The following is a 9417-nucleotide window of genomic DNA, read 5'->3' as shown; positions in this document are numbered from 1 at the left end:
GACAAGATAATGATGCTTGGAGGAGTTAAAATGCTACATGAGATAAATGGGGCAGGAGATCTTTCTCCTCTTTAATGCCTTTGTTAAAAAGAATCCGCTCAGGTGGGGAGGAGCTGCTCCCAGGCATGGCACGGAGAAGGAGGGTGATGCAGCTGTGTCCGCTGGTCTGCAGGCAGAGCTGGGAATTCTGTCCTTACAGGAGATTAGGAGATTCCTGCTTTTTCGGTCTAACACTCTAGATCCTCTTTCTAGTTAAGACCTTTTCAGGTTTGGGTGAGAAGTAAAAGGCTCTTAGCAGATACTGGATTAAGTTCCTCATCCGTAGAGGTCACATAGGTCTCTTAATTCCATGTTGGCTCGTTGTTTTTAGGTTTTTTTCTGAAACTTACAGGTGAAATGCATTCTCTCATCTGCATACTAGCTCTGATGTCACTCCCCTTCCCCTGCTGCCTGCGGGGTCTGCTATCACCCCTGGCAAGCATTGGAGGCGACAATGGCTAATTACCCACCATTAACAGATAGTTGAAGAAGAACTCTTACCAACAGGTCGATGCAACATGCAGGTAACCTTCAATTTAACAGCAATCGGTTCAACTTTTTTTTTTTTAACTTTGCAACCTTAAAAAAATTAATAACTTTTTTATTCATAATACTACACAGGTTTATTTAGTATTAAAAGAATAAGATCATAATGAAGAAAAACGGAGACTACACAGAAAATTTTGTGTATTCTGTGAAAAAGGTTTCCTCCCACTCCATGAATAGAACAAAAAGTTTTTAAAAAAATTAAAACTTTAAAAATATTAAAAATCCTTCTGTAAATTAATTTTTTTGTTTGGGATTTTTTAAGAGTTTAATGCCAATAATGGGATCAAAGTTGTGACACTGGTTAATCCTGGAGTGCCACAATTACTTACTAACAAAGATTCTTTGTACTTCTAAGCCCTTACCTATATGTATTCCCAGTTTACTCTTATTGCAGATATTATTAATAAAATGTGGGCCAATTTTATGAGGAAAAATAGAAACTAATGAATTATAAGCTGAACAGAGGGGTCTTTTTACCTGATGATTAGGGCTCCATCAGTCTCTATCACTCCTGCAGAATTGTAGAGTGTCTGAAGAATTTGGTTTTGAAACCATACTCACTAAACAAACCAGACTGTAAAACAGGTGGACTTGCATTATGGTTGAAAAACATGTGCATGCACTGTGTTGTACCTCACAGTGGGCAGTATCCATGGGAAAGTGCCTTTGCAGATACTAATTGGTCTAACAAGAAAAACCTCCTATAACTCTTTAGGCTTTGAGGTTTTTGCCTTTCCACTGCATATTTTGTGCACAGGGAGCTTCATCCTAGGAATTCACTATTGATAATGGAGATTTCTATTTCAAGGTTTCTGAAATTTCTACTTAAAATAGAAATTTTAGAAATTTCATTATTATTCTAATGTAAACCTGGATATTTGAAAACTTACAGGAATGAGAAACTAAACTCATGAGATTCCAGCCAAGTTTTATCAGCAGGGGAGGCTGCTCAGTAAATTTTATTATTTCAGAGTATGCAAGTGGTTGTTCATGCCTCACATCTCTCTGTATGTTCACTTCTTTTCTTTGGAAACTGAGTTAACATCAAACTTCAGCGTAAAACACAGTCATAGCCATCACTCTTGTTTGTTATTTCCCAATGCATGTGAAACTAAAATAAACTCATCTCATCAAACGTTTACCAAACACCATTTTCACTATTCTTATATTCTCAGCATGTCAAAAGTAGGCAGCCTTTTGTTTCTGACAGGGTGTTAAATGTCTGTAAGGGACTCTCATTTATATGTAAGCTGTTCAAATAGAGATGCAAAAATTGCAGAAAATACAAACTTAGGGTAAGTTATTGTCCTGGTCAGGATAGTTTCTTGCTATGTCATTATGGCTGCTAACTCACATCCTGTGGGCTGAAATAATTTCTGAAGAAGGTAATACTGGTGGGGGAAGAAAGCTGTTAACTTTCTGGACAATGTGAAAGCATGAGTTTGCAGGGTTTAAATGGAAATCTAACTGACCTGGGAAAATTTACAATAATGGATGGAAATGTCACTTCAATTTCTTAAGTGAAATCTTCTTAATACAAAGAGATGCTCTTCATTTGAATTCCTAGTGTATTATTTTGTGGGTAATTTGGTAAAAAACCTTTTACTTCTACAAACATTGCAGCTCTCAGCTTTGGTGACCCAGCAAGCCATTCACATTTTTGAGGTGTTCAAGACCTAATCTTGGGGCTTTTTCTTGACAATTTTGACTTCCATTTTTCCTGCCACATGCTGAGTTAAACCTGTTTGCATATTGCAGGTAAACATTGCATCACAATTGCTTCCTCTTCATTTCTACCTGCTTGTCATTCACAGCAGAAGGAGAGACATGGCTGTCCACAGCAGCTTGCCTTTTTGGAATGGTCTTTTGAAACTAGCTTGGGCATATCACTTAGATAGTTATAAATAATTCACTTAGATAATTATAAATAATTGAATTAGCTGCACTCTGGTAAAGAATTGAGATCAATTGAACAGTTCTTTATAATTGTATCTTAAAAATGAAACCTCTAAAAGTGGAAATGTTTCTTACTATTTAGATGTAATTACCATCTGCATAAAGTTTTATATTTTAACAGAAATCCAGAATAAATTACCACAGTCTACCATTGGTGCTAGTAACATTAGCTGGTTTTATACATGTCTTCAACAAAGTTGTGAATTGTAAATTTTCAAGGTCATAGAACTTTGCAAGGGTTTATGAGAAAACTGTTGGCACAATGAGGCCCAGATTCTGCAGTGATATAAACTGCGACCAATAGTTCTCAGCAACTTAGCAGCTGGTTTGATCTGCTGGGAGTGTTGGGCTATTACTTTTGCTGAAAGCAGAACAGACATCTAATTTGCTGAAAGTAGACTAATTTTATGGAAAATTCTCTGACAGCTGTTTTTGTGATAGATGAATTATCCACCTATTTCTCTGCTTGTGCATAAAGATTTATTCTGCTTGATACTGACCAGAGAAAATGATCTTCAATCATGAGATTAGACTCATATGGTAAAATTTCCACTTCACTTCTTAACTTTACAATTAAGGAAAGGAAATTGAAGCAAAAGTGATCATGAAAATCATTGTCTGAAAATTTTGAAAAAGATTTCCTTTTAAAACACTAAAAAAGTATTTTAGTTTAATACATACGCAAAAATCCTTATGAAGGTTCAAGGTCTTGTTTTGTGATCCAATGTTCAGTGCATAACTCAAAACATTTCAGAATGAAATATCAAAGTATTTTGCCTAAAAGGGTCAATCCACAATGTTTCAGTCTGTCAGAACTTTTTCTTCTGTTCTCTTTCATGGTTTTATTTCTGAATTATTAGTATAACCTGAGTGAAAATAATTTCAGATAAGTACATCTTATAGACTTTGAACTGGTGTCTTGGGATTTTGCTTTTGAGCTGTGTGAAGTAGGATTCCACGAGTGGTTATTTGATACAGAAATTAGCTCAGAGGACATTCAAAACCTGAGCCTTTTTGGAGGTAAATTTTGATTTATTCTATTTAAGGTCTTGATGCCAACATTTGATTGCAGTTTCTTTCCATAATTTTTCTGGTAGTACAGAATCCAGGTCCAGGCCACAGTTTTGTGTTGCTTTAATTTTTTTCTCTTTTGGTTTGAATTTTTGCAGTCCCACTTTTCACATGAACATCACTCTTGTTTGAGTAATACTTTATCAGTGTGTCCCATTATGATTTATTAAATCAATAGATCATTAGAGTGACAGCTGGCTCTGATGTTGTATGATCTAATACATCATAAAAACAACACTTCATTGGGATTATGCATTACATAAGATTGATAGATAGAATCCCTCCCCTTTTTACCAGCTGTAAAGAGGACTGTTAATAAGGCCTGCAATGGCATTAGAATGAGAATATTAGAATAAAGTCAGATAGTATTTCTAGTTTTGACTTCTATTTTCACTCCTGAACACAGAATGAAACAACGTATATCATAATCATTTTAGCTGTAGTTGCAATAAGTAAGGGAAAAAGCAAGACCATCTTTTAGACAAAAAGCAATACTTCCCAGTATTATTCAGTGCAAAGTTTCTCAAAATAATCTTGTTCCCTTTTGCAAAATGAAGCTGTTTCCACTTGCAGTCCAGTTAAAATTGTGAGAAGTCAAATGCATGGACCTTAGTATGCTTTAAGTCCATCACAGAAGAAAAAAGCAGAGAAAGGTTTGAGAACCACCATAAAAGGTGTCTAAGAAATAATTTCCAAATAGTCATCACATTTGGAAGGTGCTGTGCACTTGGTTGAATAGGCAGATGCATTAGTTTACTGCTGCTAACCAACTCAGATTTACTTATATTTATTAAAGCCATGGAAGAAAAAAGATGAAAACCCCACAAACATGTAAAAGAAAACTTTTCCTCAAAATTAGTGAAATAGATCATGCCTCTTGACTTTTTAATCTCTATTATATAAGAAATGGGGAGCTAGGAGACAAGTCAGAGATTGCTTAAGAAGTTTTTAGATACAGGAAAAATACACATACTTAAAAGCTCCTTTGGAAGACTCTCATCTCTCCTAGCCAGAGACATGAATCTGTAGGTATGTTTGTATTGTAATGTAAGACAAAAAACATGGTAATTAGAATTAGAGTGGCCCACAATGACTAAATTTTTTTAAATTCACCTGCAGAAAATCCTCCATTGTAAGAACATCAGCTAAACTGCTTTATGTTGAAAACAAAAGGGGTTGATCTTGGGGTATTCAAAATACATAGCAGTCGGTGGTGTTTTCTTCCCTATTTCTTCCTAGTCTTGCAGCTGTTGTGATTTCATGTCAGCTAGCAGGCAAGCCACTTGCACACTCCTTCACCAACAGGACTGGGGAAAGAATAAGAAGGGTAAAAAGCCAGAAAACTCATGGATTAAGATAAAGACAGTATAATTGGGACACCAGAAGCAGTGCACACAAACAAAGCAAAACAAGGAATGTATTCAGTTCTTCCCATGGGAAGGCAGGTGTTCAGCCATCTTCAGGAGGGCAGGGCCTCACCACACTTAACAACGACTCATGAAGACAAATGCCATCACTTCAAAATCTCCTCCTTCTTCCCACTTTATATACTGAGCATGAGGCCATATGGTCTGGAACTCAGCTGTTACAGCTGTGCCTCCTCCCAGTTACCTCATCTGTGTGAAAAGCAGAAAAGGCTTTGGTTTTGTGTAATCTCTGCTCAGCAACAACAAAAACTTCTCTATATGATCAATCCTGTATTCAGTGCAAATCCAAAACGGAGCCCCACACTTATTACTGTGAAGAAAATTTATTCTATCCCAGCCAAAACCAGCACATCAACAAAGTATAAACTTGCTCCAGAGAAGATCTTACTACTTCAACTGAAATTGAGGAGAAATTTTTCCCTATATGAAGCTTAGAGGTCCATTCCAAATTCTTTCAAATGCTGAAGAAAAATTTCTCTCAAAGTAAACATATTTATGAGATGTTAGCTGATTTAGTCAGAACTGCATTTTGATCCCTTCACCTCTTTTGGATGGCAGTGGTTACAACCAAAACCAGAACATTTCTAATAATTTGCTATCAACCAGAAAAAGGGACTCCTAGGAGCTAGTAGTCTGGCTTTGCCTTTTTTGGGAGAAGGGGAAAGAAAGAAAAAAAAAGAGGAACACAAAGAGTGATTATGAGAGATGAATTAACAGAAAATACAGACTGTTAAACTTTAAATTTAGCTGGCTGGAACATAATTTCTGCTGACTTCTGGAACTTGCCTCAAGTTACTGGAAATACTGATCCTCTTTCCTTGCTAAGGATCCTTCAATAGATATGCAGAAAGAGATGTAGCTAAGAAATTGAATGGTAAAAAAATAATTGAAATGGCTTACCTTGATTTCTGTGATCCTTTATACTCACTGTGCACATTTACTTTAAATATTTTAACTTCTGTGCTGTCAAAGAAAAAATAGTTAAAAAAATAGCGGTTTAGGCTTAGAGGTATATATCTTTTGTAAAACACCCAAGAAACTGGGGCTTTCATTCACAAAGGGCTGGGAAAATATTTAAATGTAAGCTTGGATTCTAGCATGCATTTATGGAACCTCCTAACTTAATCTCTGAATCAAGTCATTATTGATTTTTAGTGCCAATCAGCATGCATCAGACATTCCTGTTTATTTTTTTTTTAATTATAAAGCCACATAGTTAGTTTTTGTTTATAGGAAAATCATGGAATCCTATAAGGGTTTGGGGTGAAAAGGAGTCTTCAAAAATCATCTAGCTTCAACCCCCTTGCCATGGACAGGTTTCTCAAAGTCCCATCCTGCCAACATTTCCAAGGATGGGACATCCATAGCTACACTGAGATTCCTGTCCCAGTGCCTCACCACCCTCACAGTGAAGAATTTCTTCCCAATATCTAATCTAAACTTGTCCTTTTTCAGTTTAAAGCCATTCCTCCTTGTCCTATCACTACATGTCCTTGTAGAAAGTTCCTCTCCATCTTTCCTGTATGTCCCCTTCGGGTACTGGAAGGTTGCAGTGTGGTCTTCCTGGACCTTTTCTTTCTCCAGACCAAACAGTCCCAACTCTCTCAGCCTGTCTTCACAGGAGAAGTGCTCCTGCTCTCTGATCATCTTCATGGCCTTCCTCTGGCCACGAAGTCCACATCTTCCATATGTTGGATGCAGGACTCCAGGTAAGGTCCCACACAAGAGGAGTAGAGGGGAATAATAGCCTCCCTTGCCCTGTTAACTGCATAACTTTTGATGGAGCCCAGGAAAAGGTTGGCTTTCTGGGCTGTGGGTGCACATGCCTGGTTCAGTCTCTCACCCACCAGCACCTCCTTCTCAGTGGGGCTTCTCTTGATCCATTCTCCACCTGGATCTGTTCTCTGTGATTGTGCTTCGAATTACCCCAACCCAGGTGCAGCATGTTGCACTTGACCTTGCAAAACTTCATGATGTTTTTGTTGGTACCCCTCTCAAGCCTGTCAAAATCCCTCTGGATGACATTTCTCCTCTCCAGTGTGTCAACTGCACCACTCAGTTTGGTGCTCAGCAAGTGTGCTGAGGGGCTGTTGATCCCACTGTCTGTGTCACCACCAAAGATGTCAAACAGATGTAAAAAAGGCAGTGGTGTAAAGCAGTGTAAAGCAGTAGTGGGCCCAGATAAAATTCCAGGCTTCTGTGCAAACTGCATTGCATCATTCTTTCTTCATGCCTTTGCAAAGCTCTGACGGGAATTCCAAGAACAGAATGAACAGAAATCTGCAATCTGTCAAAATTTTAGGAGGGATTTTTCCATAGTTTCTGGTAGGGAAAAGAGATCGCTAACTGAAATTTGCTGGCACATTATTTAGTCTGCCTACAGTAAGTCTTAACTATCATGTGCTGTTGCTGCAAATCCAAAGATGCAGGTTTTGGCTCCTCTGAAATAGTATCTTGTGCTGCCTCTAGAGCTTTGCTGTCTTGGTTTGTGGAAGGAACAGCTTTGTGGAAATATGCAACTCTCATCTCACACTAAATAACATGCTAGGAAGTGATATGGCACTATTTTTTTATTATGAAAATATCTACTTTCACTCAAATAGCTTATCTGGACTGTTGACTGATTTTAGTGAAACCTCATCTCTTTTTGAAAAATTCAGATCTTCATTTCACTTTTCTTTTCTTTCTTGCAAAACTTGGGGGTGGATTAGTTCTGAAACTTTTCTATGTTTCACTGTCAAATATCTGTTATTATCTCTGTTATTAAAAATTAATCTGTTTTCAATTTAAAAAAAATTAAGGAAAAGTTTGGAGTTTTTTTCAATTCCAAACCAATTATTTTTCTGTGATTTTTTGTTCTTGGGTTTTAGTGAGGTCACCTTCTGTATCTTACTGCAAGTAAAATTATGTTATTTCTGTAGATTCATATAACCTTAAAAATCTATAAGATTATGCAACCTACAACAGAAATGTAGAATTAGAGTAAGTATAGTTAAGGGACTTTTATTCTTTGGTAAAAACCTATTTCCTCAAATAAGAGCACTTGATAGAGCACCTTTTTCTGCGAGATCTAGTGACAGGTATCAGATAAACCCACAAACAATTTCTCTTAGCTGATCCCATTTGTTTGCAATGTTACTCAGGGTTAGCTTTCAAAATCAAGTGACTCTTCTCCTGCTTTCCCCTCACACAGACATCAGATAAAGATAAGTAATTTATTTTTCATTTATATAGCAAAGACTATTAAAGAAATGGGCTGGTTTTTACATTCTAAAATCAAATGCATCAGCCTTGTCCCACTCAAGCAGCCAGGAAGACAGACCTGTGCTTTTAGTAGAGTGTGTGTGTATAAATTGCCATGCAGCAGGATTCTTTGATGCACTTAAGGTCACCCAAAATACAAATTCAGAAAGGCTTTTTTTCATTCTCCTGTCCCTTTACCCCTTCCTCCCTTCCTGCTTTGTTTTCCCTTCTCCTCCCTCATTTTATCTGTCCCTCCTGCCCTCCCATCTTGCCCCCTTCCTCCTTCTTTGAAAGTCTATTAGGACCTTTTGTACTAAAAGCTCAGATTGGCTAGATATGCATACTGACCCCTCCCTTGCTTTATTTCCTGTTTTAATTGAGTGTCAGAGGTCATATATTGCTATTAGAGCAAGACATGAGTGGCAGCAGGGGTCAGGGACTCTGTGGCTTTCTATTAGAGCCATAAAACCAAAACTGAATGATAATTTCACCTTCTCTAACCCCAATTTTTCCAAGATGTGATAGACACTGACCTTAGTGTTTGACTGCTATTGACTATGTAAACTCCAGCCAACCTAATTCTGCTTACTAAACAATAAATGTGCCCTTTTTGACCAGGATGGGAAATAAAACAATAAAACATACACACAGAAGATTCAAGCAAACAGACTAATCGAGGTGACATAAAATGATAAAATAATGCCTCACTGGAGAGGTCAGACCCTTTCTTTGACTGGTATTCCCCTCCAGTTTTTCCTTCTACCAATTTTTAATTTCTTTGTTTTGGCAGAACATCCTATGTCCATCTGCAAGTGCTGAGATGCAGTAAATCTCAACTGCTGAAGAAGTCCCATCTATGCCACTTGAAATATTTGTGATCTCAAGAGGTTGTTTTATTTTTTTTTTCTGTGTATAGGAAAAAGTGGGAAAAGTGTTCTATTTTTTTTAAGAAAACTTTTTATTAAATACAGAAACATTTCACAAAACCTTCCTAGTCAAAGAATAAAATGAATAAAATAAAGTCTATATAACACAAAAAGTGAGTACTTGATATTAAGTTGTTAAAATGCTTGTATCCTTTTATTATTAATATCTAACTTGGGTTTTGCAAACAGCTTCTCATACTGCTTAG

The 9417-nt window shown here is 37.0% G+C and overlaps 1 long non-coding RNA gene across 1 annotated transcript; it reads left to right on the top strand.

Annotated features, from left to right (window-relative positions):
• The first annotated feature begins 457 nt into the window (after nt 1-457).
• LOC135291299 (uncharacterized) lies at nt 458-9211 on the top strand. Its single transcript, XR_010354094.1, has 3 exons — nt 458-563; nt 6651-6751; nt 9076-9211. It is a non-coding gene; the product is annotated as an uncharacterized LOC135291299 (long non-coding RNA).
• The last annotated feature ends 206 nt before the right edge of the window (nt 9212-9417 follow it).

The sequence above is a fragment of the Passer domesticus genome, chromosome Z (genome assembly GCF_036417665.1).
Source record: "Passer domesticus isolate bPasDom1 chromosome Z, bPasDom1.hap1, whole genome shotgun sequence".
NCBI classification, from domain to species: domain Eukaryota; kingdom Metazoa; phylum Chordata; class Aves; order Passeriformes; family Passeridae; genus Passer; species Passer domesticus.
Note: the sequence above shows the minus strand (reverse complement) of the source record. Positions and strands in the feature narration are given on the sequence as shown.